At 36.1% G+C, this 9,712-nt stretch overlaps 1 pseudogene; it reads right to left on the reverse strand.

Annotated features, from left to right (window-relative positions):
- Positions 1 to 4,052: 4,052 nt before the first annotated feature.
- LOC145247704 (U2 spliceosomal RNA) lies at positions 4,053 to 4,201 on the reverse strand (annotated as a pseudogene).
- Between the last annotated feature and the right edge of the window lie 5,511 nt (positions 4,202 to 9,712).

A 9,712-nucleotide genomic window follows, 5' to 3' on the forward strand; every position in this document is an offset into this window, starting at 1 on the left:
ATTCCTTCTGATTACGGATTTTCCATCTTGGATCTTGTTTAAAAAGAACGTGACCATGCCGAATTTCGGATTTAATTTACTGTTCCCATCATTTTTAGCAATAGTCTGAATTATGTCTTTTGTCTGATACACCAAATGTACCTATTTACTATGCCTCCCCACGGGACAGAGTTAGACACCAGGGTAAATGTATATTCCAATATGAATTGATATCTTGAGATTGAAACCCACAAATTCTTGGAATTTCATAATAATCCTCCAGTTTCGAGAATCCCTACCTAGATCTTTTTTTTTTTAATTTTCTACATGTATTTTAAGGAGTTTGCAATGCTGCACAAATACTTTCAGGATTTGCGCGGATTGTACCAAAGCTTGATTCAGACAGTCTCGAACCCGTGACGCGAAGGCGGAAAAGAAAATGGAGGTGTATGTAAAGGTGTTGGTTGAGCAAAAAAAAAAAAAAATACAAGTAAGCAGGCTTACATCCGTAACGCACCAATTGAACAAGAGTTGAAAAAAAATTGTCTTGCCGATGTGCCTACTCTGGTTGTGATGTCATGGGCGAAATAACGCCTTTTATGCGACGTCGTGGGCGCGAGGGTTGAATGACTTGCAAAAAATATCCGCGAAAAAACAGACCCTCCCTGTAAAAAAGTGCCAAGTTGAGGGTGAAGAGAATAATAATTTTTTTTCGATATTTGTCGTCCGAATGGGTCGAGCTTCAAAATGATAACGATCTCGCGAAAATCAGTCGCCTCTGTCGAAAGTTCTAGGCAGACATACAAACATACATACATACATTCATGCATACATATATACATTTAAACAGACAGGTGATAGTTATATTATAGTATAGTATTGGTGCCCGGCGTTGCCCGGGTGTTTGTAGGTGCGTGTTGAGCAAAAAAGAAAGTAGTAGGCAAGAAGGCAGGCTCGAACCCGTGACGCGAAGGCGGAAACGAAATTGGAGGTGTGTGTAAGGGTGTTGGTTGAGCAAAAATAAAAAAAAGTTGTAGTAGGCAGGCTGAAATCCGTAACGCGTAGAAAGAAAAGAAAGTGAAAAAAAAACGTGACGCGTTAGCTGTTGCGCCCATCGCTAAACAGGAAATAACATAGGTTAAATTAAGGCTGGACAATCGAAAAGAGGCGATGACTTTCGAAAATATCGGCGAAGAAAGCGACCCCGCCCTGTAGAAAAGTGCCCAGTTGCGGGTGAATTAATATTTTTAGCCAAGTTTTTGATATTTGTCATCAGAAGGGTCGGGTTCAAAACAATACTAATTTTCAGAAAATCTGCTGTCTCTGTCAAAAGTTTTAGGCAGGTATGATGAGGATTGCAACGTCTTGTCAGACGAGTGCCACTTCCTCAGACATTTAAAATCTATGAGCCCAAATGCCTGAGGGAGTATCTATAAAAGTATGATGTTACAGAGTATTAGCTTTGTACGACAGCTAAGTCTCTCTCTCTCGATTCAAAATGTTGAGATCCAGCAACAAGCAAGAGCAAGATAGCCAGCAACAAATTAAACTGCAGACCAGCTGAATGCGGGTACTGGTCTTCCGCTTTATGGTTTTTTAAATCAGAGATTTGCTTCTCCTAGAAAGGTTGCCTTCACCAGGGCTTACGGGAGCCCTCTCCACCCCAATACACATATACACACACACACACAAATATACACGGTGCTAGTTGGCCGTTGACCCAGAAAAAGAGTTCATTCGCCCTTTGGAAGGTCTTGTTTTTAATCCTTCAGGGAGACTAGCCACCCTCTTCACCAAACAAGTCTGGTGGGGGAACCAGTTTAGTCGCCGGTGACCCGACCATGAGGCAGGTAGTACTGGGTTACATGGTACCAGTAGCACATGACAGGTATACATACATTTTTAGGCAGGTATACATACATAGATACATGCATACATACATGCATACATACATACTTACATTTAAACAGACCGGTGAAATTTATAGTATAGATTATTATATTTTATTTATGAACTTTTGAACGCTTATCTAATCCCATTTTCTTCATTTTCAGATTGTTTTATGGGTTTTATTCATTTTTTATATATGTATTTCTGTATATATATATATTATTCCTTAATTGGAATTCATTTTTTTTAGATGAGCAGTTGATAGAGACGTTGAATCTCTACGGTTCCAGATGAACATTGTCTGAAGATAGCGGTTTCAATCCCACCCAAAGCGTGCCAGAGGTTTACTTGGCCAAAAATGTGGTGAGACGACAACAACTACGGATGGCAGTTAGGAGAATTCGAAGTTTAAATGAGAATGCAGTTAGGAGATTCGAAGTTCCTATCCGTCGCGGTTACCACCTGACGAAGGCCAGAGGAAGTTGGCCGAAACGTTGTGAACCAATAAAAAGATCCAAAAACAACAACTAATAAAGATGAGACTAATAGTCCGAAAAAAAAAAATAAAATAAAATAAAAATTATGTATTTCTGTATCCCTTATTTGTGTTTTCTTTCTCCTTGCCTTTTTTCTTCATTTTTTCCTCTATCTTCTCGATTGTTTCCTTTCTTATTTTATTATTAGTTCTTCTTTAATGATCCTCATTATTTCATAATCGCCCATATATTTTTTTTTTTACTGTTACCTAAATATATCTACCAATTTACTCTTATATATCGTACCTACTTTTAATTATTTTTGCCATATTATCCTATTTCTTTCATTCTCATTTCATATGTAAATATTATAAAGTTTATATTTGCATTTTGCATGATTTCTCTTCTTAACTTGCTCCTTTTATTTCCTTATTGTTCTGATGATATAATAAAGTTAAAATTCCTCGTATTTCATTTGTGTATATATACACACAGACACAGACACAGACACACTCACACACACACACACACACACACACACACACACACACATATATATATATATATATATATATATATATATATATATATATATATATATATAGTAATTTATAAAATATATATGGCGATTAAGCTACACTGAATATTCGGCGTTTCATCCACTCTAGGATTCGTCAGGCTTATGCGCGAATTCTGTGGATGTTTCTCGTTTATATAAACTTCTGAAAATAAAATATAAATATTACGCTTTTATTTTCAGAAGTTTTAATAAGATAAACCATCAGTGCCGTCGATTTCAAACCTAATTATAAGGAAGCGTTTTATGTCCCAATATCGATGGTACCGATGGCTTATCCTATCTAAACTTCTGAAAAAATATAATTATGTATATATATATATATGTGTGTGTGTGTGTGTGTGTATATATATATGTATATATATGTGTGTGTGTGTGTGTTTGTGTGTGTGTCTGTTGTTACGTACGTTATATGAGATTCACTATTTAAAAAGAATTTCATATCATACATTAAGCTCACTTGACGTTTTTATTTTCTCCTTGAATCATATAACGAATGAAAAAGTATGTGAAACGATCTGGGTTAAGAGGAGGATATATACAATCAAGAGAGAAACAAACAAAAAATTAAAAAAGAGAAAAGTGACGGAAAAAGGGAGATAATTAGAAATTTGGTTGTAAAAGTAAACAAATCGGCAAAGAGAAAAAGAAAAACATTGAGAGAAATACACAGGGAAAATGCAGTTTCTACTTTAGGTAGAGAGGGAAATCTCATCTCAGTAGAATACTTGGATTCTCTAGATACCCGCATTTGTCTTACAAGTGATCACGTGACTAACTTGGATCATTTTTATTTTCGAAATGTTAAAGAGAAATGGAGAAATATATAAATTAGGACATGACCAAGGTAGCTGAGAACAAGGCCGATAGCCATTAGTCGCGTGCTCTCGTGTAATGAATGAATGCGTGAATGTAGGATTGACATGACATTCTTAAAGATAAACTAAAATGACCGAAAAATGGGCTGAAATGACTTAAATAAATAAAAAGTAAATGACTTAGAATGACTTTAATAAACTTAAGGATGAATTGAATGACCTTAAGAATGACTTGAATGCTTAAAAAATAACTGAAATCCTTCAAAAACAACTTGAATGATCTGGAGAATGACTTGAATGGCTTTGAGACTGACTGGTTGTAAAGTGGGTGATTATTTTACATTAAATTAATACAGAAAACTGATCCTCCACTTTATATCAGAAAGTTACAAACATAAGTACAGAATGTAGTAAGATCAGATACTACACTTTGATCTTGGCCCAAAGGCCAAGAAAAGGGTATTTATTTGCTCCCCCACCGAGCAAATTAGGCACAAGGCCGATTGTGAGGAATGAAGGGGAAATGGGGACCAACTCCCCGGGGAGTAGGGGAGCTGGATAGTGACAATTGGTATGAAGGGTTTCCCATACATTGATGAAGGTCTTATATGTGGGGTTGCCCCACATATGTCTTTGCTTGCAGTATCTGCCGGAACAGATAATACACTTTGATCTTAGCCAAAATGCTAGGAAAAGGGTATTTATTTGCTCCCCCACCGAGCAAATTAGGCACAAGGCCGATTTGTAATATAAGGATTGAAGGGGAAATGGGGATCAGGAGAGCTGGATAGTGACAATTAGTATGAAGTGTTGCCCCTACATTGACCAAGGTCTTATATGTGGGGTTGGTATTTATTTGCTCCCCCACCGACCAATTTAGGCACATGACCTATTTTTAATGTGAGGAGTGAAGGGGATATGGGGACCAGCTCCCCGGGGAGTAGGGGCTCTGGATAGTGACAATTGGTATGACGGGTTGCCCCTACATTGACCACGGTCTTATGTGTGGGGTTGGTATTTATTTGCTCACACACCGAGCAAATTAGGCACAAGGCCGATTCTTAATGTGAGGAGTGAACGAGAAATGGGGACCCACTCCCCGGGGAGTCGGGGAGCTGGATAGTGACAATTAGTATGACGGGTTTGCACTACATTTACCAAGGTCTCATATGTGGGGATTGCCCTCACATATTTTCTTTGCTTGCAGTATCTGCCGGAACAGATATTACACTTTGGTCTTGGCCAAAAAGCCAAGAAAAGCTTAAAAAGCGAAGAACAGCATCTGTTAATAACAGACCTTTGATCTTAACCAAAAAGGCCAAGCACAAAAGTGTTATGGACAGACTGACCGACAGACCGACCGACCGACCGAGTGACTTATAGAGTCGCTTGCAAGCTACTAAAAAGGTGGGTTCTCTCTAGCGTACTAGAAAATTACTAACACAATAGTGTATGCTATAGCTCTACAACGTCACCATTTACCGATACATGGTGTGCCGTTGTCACATCTCGGCTGATTTATCTGCTTTTAGTCTCTACCTTTTAGACAGTGTCTAAAAAATAACATCTCCCACTGTATGAATTAAACTCCAACCTCCGCACCATCGCCAAAATGTTGAATCACTGTTGTTCATTTACAAGTGCATCGACCAACTCAAATTACTTGTACCCTCTCAACGTAAATTCCCGTGACTAACCCGACAAACAGCGATATCTAAACCCTTACACTGCAAAGTCCCACTATTATCTGTAGAGATCTCTAGACGCCAGAAAGCCTCTTACTCTAATAGCTTCTTCACTCGGACAGCTAAGCTTTGGAATTCCCTCCCGGATTCCTTTTTCCCTGACTGTACTGACATGCAATATTTCAAGTGTAATGTTAACAGATATCTCGCTGCTCAACTCCCTACATAGTATCCCTGTATATTTGGCCCTAAATAATAGCCCTTATAAGTGACGCTGTGCTGTCATATTTTGAGGTGAACTAACAGTGTAAAAATAAAAACAAAGAGATTAGCGTAAGCTCAGTGATTAACAACACGGACTGACCACCCGAGTGTGCAACAGAACGCGGACGTGCGTATGGCAGCTGTATGGAATTACCTAGCTATGTGCGAGATGGGGCAAAGAAAAATATTATAAAAAGAACGTGTGCGGAAATCACGATCACGTTAGAGTTACGTACGTGACGTCACAGCCGAGACGAGAAGTCACGCCTGACTAGAGGAGAATGAATAAAGGTATTTTGTTAAAAGCTGAAATAGCGAGTTGAAGTTCATTCCTCTTCCTTTCTTATGATCCTTGCGACGGAGACTACAACGTGTTAGGTTCCCATATGCACAGACTGTGCAAACGGGCACTATGTTACAAGTGTGTCAAGTTCAAATCAAGTTCTTTTCGCAGAAACTGTTTTACTTTGGATGTTTGCGACTTAAATGTGGTCCGTTTTGTAAGTACCTGCTGTCTTTTAGTACGGGTTCTTGGTAGAAAGATGGCAAAGCAACTAATGCCAACAGAATAATTATCAGATTCGTACGATTTGAATGGAACGGAAGTTAGAATTAAGATGTACGCAATGAAATATAATCAAAACAAAAGAATAGGAGAGGTAAGTAGGGGGATAGTGAAGGGAAATAATCTGGATCGTTTTAGGGGAGAAACGTTTTCCTTACAAGTAAAGAGTGAATAGAAAAATAAAAGATAGAGAGAAAAATAAAGTCCGGTGTCATAGGGATAGGTGAGAGTACGTGTCGGTCGAATGACTTTTGAATCGTTTATATAACACTTGGTCGTTAATCATTTACGATAAATTGTTTTTAAGTATTTGAAGTTAATTGTAGAATGTATTCAATCAACAAAATCTATGAAAAACAGTAGAAGAATTACAGGAAATTAAAATAGCAAAATTAGAGAGAGAGAGGGGGGAGATGAATGTTTAGTGAGAGTAAGGTTAGAATTGGAATCTTTTGTTTCGCTTCGTTGTTTATTTTACAGCCTAATAAACATTTTGTAAGACGAGGGAACTACTTATGAAAAATTTAATGTTCACGCCGACAAGCAAGACTGACTCTTAGAAATTCATAACCTTCACAGCGGAAAATAGATTAAGTGCTTAAAATACGATTTCTGCATTACTTAGATTATTCGTACTAGATAGATGAAAATAGATATTAGATATTAATATACTACTAGATAGATTAAACTATTAGATAGATAAAGATAGATACGTTTACTAGACAGATAAAGCAGATAGATAGATTAATAGGCAGATAAAGATAGATATATAGTTTAATAGATAAAGATAGATAGATTAATAGATAAAAATAGATAGATAAATTAATAGATAGATAAAAAAATAAGGTAGATAGATTATTAAATAAAGATTAATAGATATATAAAGATAGATAGATTAATAGATATATAAAGATTAATAGGTAAAGATAGATAGATAGATTAATAGATAGACAAAAAGGGGCACAGAGATAGACAGAATCATAGATGAAGATAGATAGATAAATAGATAGATAGATAAATAGATAGATAGATAAATAGATAGATAAATAGATAGATATATAGATAAATAGATAGATAGATAAATAGTCAGATGGACAGACAGACAGACAGACAGACAGACAGACAGATAGATAGATAGATAGATAGATAGATAGATACAGAGAGATGGGGGGAAGAAGGGGGAAGTAAAATAATTATGAATGTGCAGCAAGTGGAAATTTTCATTGGAAATGAATAAAACAGAGAAAAAAAAAAGAAAGTGTATCATGTGACGAGAGAAGATTGGAGGGAGGGGAACGTCCCAATCGACTGGCTGGATTACCTCGTTTAGTAGTGCGACGTTTGATCAAAATCTAATTTCGAACTCTCTCAGGTTCGCTATTTCATCATATCTGCTGAGGTAGCTTTGCATTCGCGGATGGCTGAAGGCTGTTACATTCGGATAAGCAACAGCGGGATTTCCTTGATATTCACCGAATGATTCGATGGATATTACCATATAGATGGAAAGCTAAAATAAATCTTTTGTTTGGTGATCGTATCTTCTAAATGCGCCCAAAGCCTCCAAATTCGATAATAATAACGTCATCACGTCTTCAAGTACGATGTATTTTTATTGCCGACCTTTTTGCTCGGTTCAAAGACAAAAATGTTGACGTATTAAGCTATAGGGGAGTATTTCATATTTATGTGGAGATCTAATAGCGATTCATTGTAAATCAACTTCGATTTTACTGAGCATGCCCATTTGTATGTAATACGATGGACGTTGTAAAAGTAAGGCCTTCTATATTTATTCCAGCTGAATGGATCAGATATGTTGCAGATATGGACGTCACAGATATGGAGACACAAAGACAGTAATTCCTTTCATGGGCAAGCGTCAGAAGCAGAGATTCGTCGTTAAATTCGTGACAAAAAGGCATTGAGAATGGTTATGACTATGTAGAAAAATTAATTCTAGAGTACAAAACATCCATCATTTAAATGGTACAGCTCTCGTCTTCGCAACTCTTTAACGTTTTCAGCTAACAAAATATACGAGACTTCACTATTGAAACAATCCTCGTATGACAAAGCGCGTCCCGGATGCCCATGCACAGCTATCGTTCTTCGCTTGCTGAAGCGCATTGAGAATGCTGTTGACCAGGTGGAAAAATAAATTCTACAGCACAAACAAGTCGCTTTATTTAATGGTACCACTCCCGTCATCTATTAATATTAAGTTAAAAATGTGAGACGCTTTACATAGACCTTTTGGACATTACATTTTATTTTTTGCATTTTCACCACGATTCTCTATTCATATTAATGAGAAATTCATAGACGCATATCTGCTTCTGACGCTTAAAAGAAAAAAAAAAGAACCTGTCAACGTTATCACAAACGCCTGTTAAACGTAAAAGTGCATGCAGTTGATATTAGGATAGGAAATGGGTTCATAGATTTCAGCATGGCTCAGATATGTGAATGACAAAGCGCGCTCCAGATGCGCATGTACAGCCATCACCTCATCTTTAGCAAAATTCATTGGGAATAGTAGTGACTATGTAGAAAAATAACTTCTGAAGCACAATACGCCGCTTCTTTTTATGGTACCATTGACATCTTTGAAGCTCTTTAACTTTTCTTTTTTTTATAATTAAAAATATTTCTACTTTTAAAACGATCGTCAATGTTCACATATTAAGAGTTAGAGGTTTTACACTTTATGATAAAGGACACATAATAATCTCAATGTTAAAGCCATAAATTCTTTGGATGACATTAAAACATCTTGATGTGTTCCGTGTAATGACTTGCGCCTTTTAAGATAAGGATGGGATAGGCTCCAGTATAACATGTATCTATAAATACATATTTTATTTCTTTTCGTTTGTTTTATCTCTCGACTAAGCAATGTCGCTACCCGTCGACAGTTCGTAAAAAATAGATCTGAGATGCCTTCAATAAGATTCCAAACATTTTCATACGGGAATATGCAATTGTCGTAGACTCTTGAAAATTCAGTATTTAATTGTTAAACATCTTAGGAGGTGACTGTTCAATTTTTATGAATTCAGGTTCAAATGAACAGGATCCTGGATATATATATATATATATATATATATATATATATATATATATATATATATATATATATAACTACTTAATCTACTCACATAAAATTAATATACGAAAGTATAGATTTATGCGTAAACTTTAAGTATTTACTTCAAAAGTTCTCAATATGTAGGTAGAGCTAGTTAGTAATTTATAAAATATATATGGCGATTAAGCTACATTGATTTGCTATCCTGTACTTTAAAAACCCCAACATATATTACACTGTAGAAGAGAAATAGCAAATAACTGTGTTCACAGGATAAAATTTACTCTAGGATAGCGATACAAAATAGTTTTAAAACTAACAAAAACAATAGAAAATAAACAAATAAATAAATTAAATAAACATGAAT

Source organism: Euprymna scolopes, chromosome 25, assembly GCF_053919585.1.
Source record: "Euprymna scolopes isolate OS-2025 chromosome 25, ASM5391958v1, whole genome shotgun sequence".
NCBI lineage: Eukaryota > Metazoa > Mollusca > Cephalopoda > Sepiida > Sepiolidae > Euprymna > Euprymna scolopes.